Source organism: Chiloscyllium plagiosum, unplaced genomic scaffold (assembly GCF_037043375.1).
Source record: "Chiloscyllium plagiosum isolate Xiang-an unplaced genomic scaffold, Cpla_swu_hap1 HiC_scaffold_30, whole genome shotgun sequence".
Taxonomy (NCBI): Eukaryota; Metazoa; Chordata; class Chondrichthyes; order Orectolobiformes; family Hemiscylliidae; genus Chiloscyllium; species Chiloscyllium plagiosum.
The window spans coordinates 13,806,853-13,819,468 of NW_028270168.1; the positions used below are offsets into that span (position 1 = coordinate 13,806,853).

General features: G+C 44.3%; 1 non-coding gene and 1 pseudogene across 1 annotated transcript; one reads left to right on the forward strand and one right to left on the reverse strand.

Annotated features, from left to right (window-relative positions):
- The first annotated feature begins 8,550 nt into the window (after window positions 1-8,550).
- On the forward strand, window positions 8,551-10,392 carry LOC148142142 (uncharacterized; annotated as a pseudogene).
- Window positions 10,393-10,834: 442 nt separating this feature from the next.
- LOC122563785 (U6 spliceosomal RNA) lies at window positions 10,835-10,941 on the reverse strand. The gene has a single exon (XR_006315724.2). It is a non-coding gene; the product is annotated as a U6 spliceosomal RNA (small nuclear RNA).
- Between the last annotated feature and the right edge of the window lie 1,675 nt (window positions 10,942-12,616).

Genomic DNA, 12,616 nt, shown 5'->3' on the forward strand with positions numbered 1-12,616 from the left:
CCACATCCTTGTAAATCTTTTCTGAACCCTTTCAAGTTTCACAACAGCCTTTCAATGTACAGCAGCAACGTGACCTCCCAACTCCTGTACTCAATACTCTGACCAATAAAGGAAAGCATACCAAACACCATTCTTCACTATCCTATCTACGTGCGACTCCACTTTCAAGGAGCTATGAACTTGCACTCCAAGGTCTCTTTGTTCACCTCACTCCCTAGGACCTTTCCATTAAGTGTACAAGTCCTACTCTGATTTGCTTTCCCAAAATGCAGCACCTCGCATTTATGTAAATTAAACTCCATCTGCCACTCCTCAGCCCATTGGCCCATCTGATCAAGACATCATTGTACTCTGAGGTAACTTTCTTCATTGACCACTGCACCTCTAAATTTGGTGTCATCTGCAAACTTACTAACTATACCTCTTAAGCTCGCATCCAAATCATTTATCTAAATGACAAAAAGTAGAGGACCTAGCACCGATCCTTGTGGCACTCCACTGGTCACAGACCTCCAGTCTGAAAAACAACCCTCCACCATCACCCTCTGTCTTCTACCTTTGAGCCAGTTCTGTATCCAAATGGCTAGTTCTCCCGGTATTCCGTGAGATCTAACCTTGCTAATCAATCTCCCATGGGGAACCTTGTTGAACGCCTTACTGGGGTCCATATAGATCACATCTACTGCTCTGCCCTCATCAATCCTCTTTGTTACTTCTTCAAAAAATTCAATCAAGTTTATGAGACATGATTTCCCATGGTCAAAGCCATGTTGACTATCCCTAATCAGTCTTTGCCTTTCCAAATACGTGTATGTTCTGTCCCTCAGGATTCCCTCCAACAACTTGCCCACCACCGACGTCAGGCTCACTCTATACTTTCCTGGCTTGTCCTTACCACCTTTCTTAAATAGTGGCCCCACGTTTGCCAACCTCCAGTCTTCTGGCACCTCACCTGTGACTATCAATGATACAAATATCTCAGCAAGAGACCCAATAATCACTTCCCTCGCTTCCCACAGAATTCTAGGGTACACTTTGATCAGGTCCTGGGGATTTATCCACTTTAATGTGTTTCGAGATATCCAGCACTTCCTCCTCTGTAATATGGACATTTTTCAAGATGTCATCATCTAGATGTAGGTTTGGTTTACAGACAGTGGAGGTAAAAAGGGCATTTTCAATTTTGAAGGTTATAAACAATGGAATGGCGAAAGGTTTGGGACTATTTACAATTTCTATAAAAATGTGAATGAAGAGACATAAACAATGAATCCACATTTACAGATGATACAAAACTAGATGAGGATGTAAGTTGTGAGGTGGATCCATCTTATAAAATGATTGGTTGAATGATTTGGTAACAAGGTGGAGTATAATGTGGGAAAGTGTGAGTTTATTCACTTAAGTAATAGGAGCAAAAATGCATATTTTCTAAAACGATGGCATTAACCTTCTAAATGTTGATGTTCGGTGGGGGTACTTGTTAATGAAACACTGTTAGCTGTGTAAACGCAATGAGCAATTGGGAAGGGGAATAATGTGCTGACCTTTAATACAGGAAGATTGGAGTATCAAGATAATGAAGCCTTCCTGTTATTTTTCTGAGATCACACCTGGGGTACTCTTGCCCAGTTTTGGTCACCATAACGAAAGACGGATAGATCTAAATTGGAGATGAAAAAGCGTAGCAGGTCAGGCAGCATCCAAGGAGCAGGAGAATCGACGTTTCGGGAAGGTTTCCTGAAGAAAGGCTTATGCCCGAAACGTCGATTCTCCTGCTCCTTGGATGCTGCCTGACCTGCTGCGCTTTTCCAGCAACACATTTTTCAGCTCTGATCTCCAGCATCTGCAGTCCTCACTTTCTTCTAAATTGAAGATGGTAAGGCAATGGTTCACTAGATTGGTTCTTGGGCTGAATGGATTGTCCCTAGCGAGAGCTTGCGTAGATCCAGCTAGAGGTCTCTGGAACTTAGAAGAGTCAGAGGTGATCTCATTGAAACAGGCAAGACTCTGAAGGGGATTAACTAGGTAGACATGGAGAGGCTGTTTTCATGGGGCCCAATCAGAGAGTAAGGGGATAATGTTTTAAGACTGAGATGAAGGGACATTTCTTCAGAAGGTTGTGGTGTTTGGACTTCTGTAGTCCAGAGGGCTGTGGATCCTTCATTTGAATACATTTCAGATTGTGAGAAACAGAGTTTTGGGATCTCAGGGTATCAAGGAAGGGAATGGGCAGGAAAGTGAAATTAAAGCAGATTATGCGTTATGCTTGCATAGAGTGGCAGAGGGATCAAATAAAAGAGAGTCCAGCTAAACAGTTTAATTTTACACAGGCTGGGAAATAATTGCAAATGCTATCTGGTTTGGAGCCTAAGCTTCAGTTTTTTATATTTCCTGGGCCTTGAACCAGTGAACGTTGCACATCTTAGCTCCCAGAGCAGACTTCACCTTCGCTAATAGTATTAATGCAAAAATTGCACAACACCAGATTATAGTCCAGCAGGTTTATTTGGAAGCACTAGTTTTCGGAGTGCTGCTCCTTCATCAGCTGATGGGTGAATAATGGCAGGGGTTACAGTCAATGTCATATTCCAGGAGGGTAGTCCATGGCTGATTTCCTCCCAATATTCACTGCACATTCACCCTGGATTCGCTACTCAATTATACTAAGTGATCCCGCAATTTTCTGACATTGCAGCTGCTCCAGCACAATGTAAATTTTCCTTTCGTTGATGTCATCCGCCTTTGTTTCCCAGTCAGGCAATTAAACCAGTTCAGTTCTCATGACCACACCCCATGTTCCACACCAAAATAATCCTCCAACTGGAGAGCTTAATGTCAGACCTATCATAGGGCCCCCAGACTGGAGGAACGATAAATTGATATCATCCAACTGATAGGTTTAGAGCACTAAAGGAGCAGCATTTAGCCTGCACCAGTAGGTTTTTCTCAGTCTGGGAAATTAAGATTTGTCTGAAGTCAACCACTCTTCTGGTTATGACGAAATGTTATTTAAAAAGAACACAGGTCCCATCCTCAGCTTCCTGTACTTTTAATCAGCTTTACACTTCTCAAGCTTGAAGGTAAGGGCTGAAGACTGAGAAGGTAGAAATATTCAGATGTTGCTTTACATGTATCATAGTGGTCTAGAAGTTTTGATGCTTGCTTTCCCACGTTGTACACTGCTATTCTAGTTTTTTTCCAGGGTGTGACAGCTACTGGTGGGTAGTAGTCACTGGGAGAAAGTAAGGACTGCAGGTGTTGGGGATCAGAGTCGCGAGTGTGGTGCTGGAAAAGCACTGCAGGTCAGGCAACATCTGAGGAGCAGGAGTAGTCACTGGGCAATCTCACCTTTTATACAGAAGGATTCAAATTGTCATTGTACAATTTGAATTTGGGTTCCTTTTGAAATTTGTCAAACATACACCTGTTTTTGTGAATTCAAAGTGAATAGCTTTGACTGTAAGTCTCTTTTTTTTCCCCAGCAAATCTCACGGTTTGTAGAAAGAGAGGTAGAGGCACAGTGTTGGGATTTTCTGCACATGGTGGTTGGATTTTAACATAATCTGACCTACAGTGTGCCCCGGATATGGTTACCACCAACCAATTCCAAACAGGTTAACCATCTTTGTTTGGGATAAAATTGTTGAGGAATCTGAAAACCTTTTCTTGCTTCCTTGTTAGAAAGACAGAAAACTCACCCACTGCCACAGTCAGATCAGGTGGATATTATGAAACCACAGCTAATAATCATGAGGTTTTTGAGGAATGAGTTAACTCCAATTGTGGTACAGTTTCTCGAAGATTCTGTTTTCATTTTCAGAATTTGAGATTGACGTGTAAATGAATAAGTGACCCTTGGTAAAATCGCCAGCTGTGACTAATGCAGGTTAATAACTATAATTGGTCAGGGATCACTTCAAGCTTTTTTATGCATGTGCCATTCAATAAATGGAGTAGTTAAGTAACAATGAAACAAACAAGCAGCAATTATTTTAGAGCCAGTCACTATTTATGTGACTTTTGGAAGGAAAAGACAATAATTGTACAAGACTTGTTTAAAAACAAGTCGTCCTATTTCTCCCCAAGCACTGGTTTCAGATGTGGTTTTGGTTAGAGAGAGATTAAGTCATACAGCACGGAAACAAACCCTTCGATTCAACCAGTCCGTGCCAACCATAATCCCACAGGAGTTCGGTTACTAGTGGTGTACTGCAAGGATCTGTTCTGGGGCCACTGATAGTTGTCATTTTTATAAATGACCTGGATGAGGGCGTAGAAGGATGGGTTAGTAAATTCATGGATGACACTAAGGTTGGTGAAGTTGTGGATAGTGCTGAAGGATATTGCAGGTTACAGAGGGACATACATAAGCTGCAGAGCTGGGCTGAGAGGTGAAAGTGGAGTTTAGTGTGGAAAAGTGTGAGGTGATTCACTTTGGAAGGAACAACAGGAATAAAGAGTACTGGGCTAGTGGTAAGATTCTTGGCAGTGTGGATGAGCAGAGAGATCTCGGTGTCTATGTACATAGATCCCTGAAAGTTGCCACCCAGGTTGATAGGGTTGTTAAAAAGGCATACGGTGTGTTAGCTTTCATTGGTAGTTTCAGAGCCATGAGGTCATGCTACAGCTGTACAAAACTCTGGTGCAGCCGCAATTGGAGTATTGTGTACAGTTCTGATCACCTCATTATAGAAAAGATGTGGAAGCTTTGGAAAGGGTTCAGAGGTGATTCACTAGGATGTCGCCTGGTATGGAGGGAAGGGCTTATGAAGAAAGGCTTGTGGACTTGAGTCTGTTTTCATTAGGGAGAAGGTTGAGAGGTGACTTAATTGAGACATAAAAGATAATCAGAGGATTAGATAGGGTGGACAGTGAGAGCCTTTTTCCTCAGATGGTGATGGTTAGCACGAGGGGACATTGCATTAAATTCAGGGATGATAGATAGAGGACAGATGTCAGAGGTAGTTTCTTTACTCGGACAGTATTGGGGATGTGGAACGCCCTGCCTGCAACAGTTGTAGACTCATTGAGAGCTAGGAAAAAGCGTATGTTCAGTGTATGAATTCTTCTGAGGATGAAGAACAGCAAAGGTCCTTTGCAGGTCTGGGAGAGTGTTGTCCTGAGCTGGGACAGGGCTGACTGCAGGGAGTGTAGATAGCGGCGCATAACAGCGAGTGTGGAGCGGAGGATCCGGAGGGAGGTCTGTTGCTGGAGGCTTTGGTTTTGTTGCAGGTACTGGTTGTCCTGGTTGGGTCCAAATTGTGTTGGTCTGAATGTAGTCCGGAGACCATGCGGGGTCAAATTGTGTTGGTCTGAATGTAGTCCGGAGACCATGCGGGGTCAGTCGGTTGTAGACTCGCCAACTTTAAGGTGAAAGTGAGGACAGCAGATGATTGAGATCAGAGTCAAGAGAGTGGTGCTGGAAAAGCACAGCAGGTCAGGCAGCATCCGAGGAGCAGGAGAATTGACATTTTGGGCAAAAGTCCTTCATCAGGAATGAGGCTGGGAGCCTTGGCCAAGGAGAGATAAATGGAAGAGGATTGGGGCTGGGGTGAAGGTAGTTGAGAATGCAATAGGTGGATGGAGGTGGGGGTAAAGGTGATAGGTCAGAGAGGATGGTGGAGTGGATAGGTGGGAAGGAAGATGGACAGGTGGAGCAGGTCATGGGGATGGTGCTGAGCTGGAAGGTTGGAAATAGGGTAAGGTGGGGGGAGGGGAAATGAGGAAACTGGTGAAATCTACATTGATGCCCTGGGATTGGAGGATCCTGAGGTGGAAGATGAGGAGCTTTTCCTCCAAGTGTCGGGTGGTGAGGGAGTGGCGATGGAGGAGGCCCAGGACCTGCATGTCCTTTGCGGAGTGGAAGGGGGAGTTGAGGTTTTGGCCATGGAGCGGTGGGGTTGATTGGTGCGGGTGTCCCAGAGATGTTCTCTGAAGTGCTCTGCAAGTATGTTTCCAGTCTCCCCAATGGAGAGGAGACTGCATCAGGAGCAACGGGTACAGTAAATGACGTGTGTGGAAGTGCAGGTAAAACTCTGATGGATGTGGAAGGCTCCTTTGGGGCCTTGGATGGAGGTGAGGGGGGAGGTGTGGGTGCAGGTTTTGCAATTCCTGTGGTGGCAGGGGAAGGTGCCGGGAGGGGAGGGTGGATTGGTGGGGGTGGGGGGGGGGGGGGGGGGAGCGGACCTGATGAGGTAGTTGCGGAGTCTTTACGGAAAGCGGATAGGGGTGGGGAGAGAAATATATCTTTGGTGGTGGGGTCCGTTTGTAGGTGGCGGAAATGGTGGAGGATGATGTGATGTATACAGAGGTTGGTGGGGTGGAAGTTGAGGACCAGGGAAGTTCTATCCTTGTTGCGGTTGGGGAGTGGGGTTTGAGGTTGGAGGTGAGGGAAGTGGAGGAGATGCGCTGGAGAGCATCATCAACCACATGGGAGGGAAAATTGTGGTCGTTAAAGAAGGAGGCCATCTGGTGTGTTCTGTGGTGGAACTGGTCCTCCTGGGAGCAGATACAGTGGAGTTGAAGGAATTGGGAATAAGGGGTAGCATTTTTACAGAAAGCAGGGTGGGAGGAGGTGTAGTCCAGGTAGCTCTACACAGCACTCTACCACTCTGCCTTCTCTCTTCCTCCTTTTTGAAGTTTACTGAGAAACTTTCCATCCAATCTCTCTTTTAGCTGTATGTCCCCTACCTCCAATCTACCATTCCCTTTCTTCCTGCTTGACATCTACTCAATGCTGATTGAGAGGTTAGCATCACTTTTCTTAATTGTTACTTAGTAGAAAATTGTCTTATTTGGTTATCTCAACTACTTTGGGAGACAGAATACAGGTAGTTTTGCTAAAACGAACTGGCTATAACCCAATTGATGAATTGTGGACACTGTTTGGATAAAGCAAACTTTCTAATGAATGGGTAGAGCAATTTTATGTTAGTGATGATCAAAGAGCACACCCGTGCACCAAACACATTCATCAGGACTTTGGATCCAGTCCTTCAGAGTTGCCTAAGTGCCCTCATCCCATGTACTTCTCACGAAGGCGACATCTACTGCTTTCCGAAGATATACAAAGCCAACACACTAGAATGTCCCATCATATCAGGCAACGGGACCCTGTATGAGAACCTCTCTGGCTATGTTGAAGGTATCTTGAAACCCATTGTATAGGAGACCCCCAGCTTCTGCCAATCTCCGAGCACCGTCCTACAACTCATCTGCTTTATCGACCACAACATTTTCATCCAGACATGTGGAATGGCCATGGGGACCAAATTTGCACCCCAATATGCTAACATCTTCATGCACAGATTTGAACAAGACTTCTTCTCTACCCAGGACTTCCAAACAACACTATACACCAGGTACATTGATGACATTTTCTTCTTCTGGACCCATGGTGAGGAGTCACTGAATCAATTACACAGTGATATCAACAAGTTTCATCCCACCATCAAACTCACCATGGACTACTCGGGGTCCACTAGTTTTCGTCATTTATATAAATGATTTGGAAATGAATATAGGAGGTATAGTTAGTAAGTTTGCAGGTGACACCAAAATTGGCAGTGTAGTGGACAGCGAAGAAGGTTACCTCAGATTACAATGGGATCTTGATCAGATGCGCCAACGGGCTGAGGAGTAGCAGATGGAGTTTAATTCAGATAATACGAGGTGCTGCATTTTGGGAAAGCAAATCTTAGCAGGACTTCTACACTTAATAGTAAGGTCCCAGGGAGTGTTACTGAATAAAGAGACCTTGGAGTGCAGGTTCAAGAGTACCTTGGAAGTAGAGTCCCAGAGTGGTAGGATAGTGAAGAAGGCGTTTGGTATGCTTTCCTTTATTGGACAGAGCATTGAGTATAGGAGTTGGGAGGTCATGTTGCGGCTGTACAGGACACTGGTTAGGCCACTTTTGGAATATTGCGTGCAGTTCTGGTTTCCTTCCTATCGGAAAGATGATGTGAATCTTGAAAGCGTTCAGAAAAGATTAACAAGGATGTTGCCGGGTTGGAGGACTTGAGCTATAGGGAGAGGCTAAATATACTAGGGCTGTATTCCCTGGAGCATCAGGGGCTGAGGGGTGACCTTATAGAGGTTTACAAAATCATGAGGCGGATAGATTGGGTAAATAGACAAGGTCTTTTACATGGGGTAGAGAAGTCCTGAACTAGAGGGCATAGGTTTAGGGTGAGAGGGGAAAGATATAAAAGGGACCCAAGGGGCAACATTTTCCAAGCAAAGGGTGGTGCATGTGTTGAATGAGCTGCCAGAGGAAGTAGTAGAGGCTGGTATAATAACAGTATTTAAAAGGCATCTGGATGGGTATCTGAATAGGAAGGGTTTGGAGGGATATGGGCCAAGTGCTGGCAGGTGGGACTATATTGGGTTGGGATATGTGGTCAGCATGGACAAGTTGGACTGAAGGGTCTGTTTCCATGCTGTACATCACTATGACTTTGTGACTCTGTCTCATTCTTGGACATATGCATCTCCATCAATGATGGGCACCTCAGCACCACATAGTACTGCAAACCCACGGATAATCTCATGATATTACACTTCTCTAGCTTCCATCCAAAACATATTAAAACAGCCATCGCCTACAGACAAGCCCTATGTATACACAGGATCTGTTCAGTTGAGGAGGAACGTGACGGGCACCTGGAAGTACTCAAGGATGCCTTCATTAGAACGGGGTACGATGCTCAACTCATTGATCGCCAGTTCCGACGTGCCACAGCGAGAAACTGTAATGACCTCCTCAGGAGACAGATACGTGCTGTAACCGACAGGGTACCCTTCATTGTGCAGTACTTCCCGGGAGCTGAACAACTACACCATGTTCTTCGCAGCCTGTAACACATTATCAGTGAGGATGAACATCTCGCCAAGACCTTCCCCACGCCTTCACTCCTTGCCTTTAAACATAAACCAAACCTCAAACAGATCATTGTTTGCAGCAAATTGCCCGGCTTTTAGGACAACACCATACAACCCTGTCACGGTGGACGCTGCAAGACGTATCAGAGTGTGGACACAGATACCACCATTACACGTGGGGACACCTTCCACCATGTGCATAGCAGGTACTCATGTGACTCAGCCAATGTTGTCTATCTTATACGTTGCAGGCAAGGATGCCCAGAGGCATAGTACGTTGGGGAAACCGAGCAAAGGCTACGGCAACGGATGAATGGGCACCGCACACCAATCAACAGACAGGTGTGTTCCCTTCCAGTCGGAGAACAGTTCAGCGGTTCGGGACATTCGACCTTGGACCTTCGGGTGACCATCCTCCAAGGCGGACTTCAGGACAGGCAACAACGCAAAGTGGCCGAGCAGATGCTGATAGCCAAGTTCGGTACCCATGGGGATGGCCTCAACCGGGACCTTGCGTTATGTCACACTACAGGTGACCCCACTGCACTACACACACACACAGACACACACACATGCAGACCCTCTCTCATACACAAGCTCTCTCTCATGCACTCACACATACACTCTGACACACACGCACCCTCTCACAGACATATACCCCTTTAGACTCACACTCACACGCATACACATACACCCACTCTCTCACAGACACTCATACCTACCCCGCACACATACCCACATGCACGTGCGCACACACACGCACACACACTCACAGGGCACCTCACACTTTCAATACATCATCTGGGCCAACATGGAACCTATTGTTAAAGTTCACTTGAGACTGGGATTTACATACGAAAGAACTGAAACCAACATGGTCATTCTAAAAGATGAGAGACTTAACAAACAATCCAGGTCATTTTCAATATATAATTTCAGTGATATGACACTGTAAACTTTTGCTATAAATTCTGTGTCTTACGATCTTATACTCCACAACCACCTGATAAAGGAGCAGTGCTCCGAAAGCTAGTGCTTCCAAATAAACCTGCTGGACTATAACCTGGTGTTCTGTGATTTTTAATTTTATATTAATAATATAACATTTTCTGCGGCGTAATTTTCTATAGCATGGTTGCAGGGGAACGCAGCTGTCACATTATGGTCAAGCAGCATGTGATGTACCATCAGTGTGTGTTGGTAATTATCTGAATCTTTCAGTTTTCCACGTGGATGTGGGTGAAGTACCAAATGAAGCTGGGGTCTCTTCACAAATAGTGATAGGAAAGCTGTGGTCTGGAGGACATGTGGAGATCACTATCTGCCATCCATTGATGGAGTAATAAACGGAGGGAGGTCAGTGATCAGATTTCTGTCTTGGAGTCTAGGAATGACATGAATATTGAACATAAAATGGTAATAAGATGGAAAAGGATCATGACTACTTTAATTACCTGAATGGTTTGACGTGTCAAGTTATTAAATCTGAATTTTGTCACAGGTGCATGAAAAAGCTCAAATCAACTTTCTTTTTCCCTATAATTGTTTATCAGAGTGAAGATGACAAATGAGATGGAAATGTGTTGCTGGAAAAGCGCAGCAGGTCAGGCAGCATCTAGGGAACAGGAGAATCGACGTTTCGGGCATTAGCCCTTCTTCAGGAAGAAGGGCTAATGCCCGAAACGTTGATTCTCCTGTTCCCTAGATGCTGCCTGACCTGCTGCGCTTTTCCAGCAACACATTTCCATCTCTGATCTCCAGCATCTGCAGACCTCACTTTCTCCTTGAAGATGACAAATGTTGGGCAAAACATAAAAACATAAGAACTAGGAGCAGGAGTAGGCCGTGTGGCCCTTCGAGCCTGCACCACCATTCAATAAGGTCATGGCTGATCTTTTCATGGACTCAGCTTCACTTACCCACGTTTTCACCATATTCCTTTACTTTTCAAAAAAATTATCTACCTTAGCTTTAACGTGAATTTGCGTGTCATCCTTGCGCAGGGTCCGTGCTAATCTTTTCTGTATTGTTCCAATTAAAACCAATTTAGGATTTCAAGGCAAGGCAAAAAATACTGCATTGTTCCTTTATCTTTTCTGTTGTTACATGAGGAGAAGGAGGATAGGGAAACCATGGCCAATCTCTGGAAGGAACCTGTTACTTTTCCTAGTCTTGATGATTGTGTTAGATTAGATACGAGTAAATGTGGCCACCTGGCCTTCTTATACAACAGAAGCAATCAGAATTGCAAGGAAGTATGAATAACTTATAAAACCTATAATCTCGATTGACAGCAAAGTCAATTAAGGCCATTTTGATTTTTTTTTAATCAGGAAGCCATTGATACACAAAAATTGGGGAACTGTATTTGAGGATAATTGAAAAACAACCATTATTGTAAGTCATGGTGGCCGCACACTGTAAATTGAATGGTGTGCTTAATGTGTGATAAGATAGATGACTTGCTTTCCATTTTTTAGTATAGAGCACGCCCCAAACAGATCTATTACATGATTATATTTTTGCAGTGGGAGTGTAAGGAACAGAGCGATTATGTTTGCCACATTATCCTACCTACCGAACTCTCAGTAAGTATTGATTTACTTCCAAACAAGCCTGTACAAGCAGATTTTTACACTGGTTTAATTAAGAGCCATGATAACAATATGCCTTTCAGAAAACTTTTGGCAGCTAATCAATCTTAAAGTAATTTTATTTTGTTGTGAGTCAGGTTGGTGTACATGCTTCACATACTGTCAGTGCAATAAAGATTGATGGCATGAGACTTCACTGTTTAAAGAGGGAAGGGCATGTGCTTAAATGAGATGGGGACACCAGGCAATATGTCAAAACTTGCAGATGAGGCAATTCTTGCCAGCATTGTGAACTGTAAGGAAGATATTAATTAGATTTCAAGAGGGCATAGAGAGGAGCGGGCAGGCACATGACAAATCAAGTGCAATGTAGCAAATTGGGAGGTGATTCATTTATAGTAGGAGATATGAGGAGAAACTAAATGGTGCAATTGTACAGAAGGCCCAGCAGCTGAGCGCTTTGAGGAAGGATAAATGTTTGAGGTTAGCATGAGAAAGTGATGAAATTTTTTTTTCTCAACCTTTATTCATTCATGACTTGAGGGCGTCGCTGTCCGGGAAACATTTATTGTCTGAGATTCAACCGCGTTGTTGAGGAGTCACATTTAGGCCAAATCAGGTAAGGACAGCGGTTTCCTTCCCTAATGGAAGTTAATGAACCAGATGGTCATGGTCATCATTAGACTCTTAATTCCAGATTTTGTTTTAAAATTGAATTCAAATTCAACCACCTACCGTGGCAGGATACTGTCTCTGGATTAACAACCCAGCAGTAATACTGCTAGGCCATGACCTCTCCTTGATAAAGTGTATAAGACCCTGGGCTTGAGGAATTAAGACAAGGACTGGGAAAGCAAGATACTTGCCAAACTTGTGCAAAATATGAGAGAGGTAATTGCTGGAATATTGTCCATTTCCTGGTTTTGGAGAAGGTACATCTTTGGGATGGTTCTAGGGATGAGGGATTCCAGTTCTGCCATTGAACTGGAGAAGCTCCTTAGAGCAGAGGAGATGAAAGGGAATTATGTTGATAGTGAATATCATGAGAAATAGTTTTCACTGGCTGAAGGAATGATAACCAGAGGACACAGATGTAAGGTGACTGCGAAAAGAATCAGAAGCAACAAGAGGCAAAACTC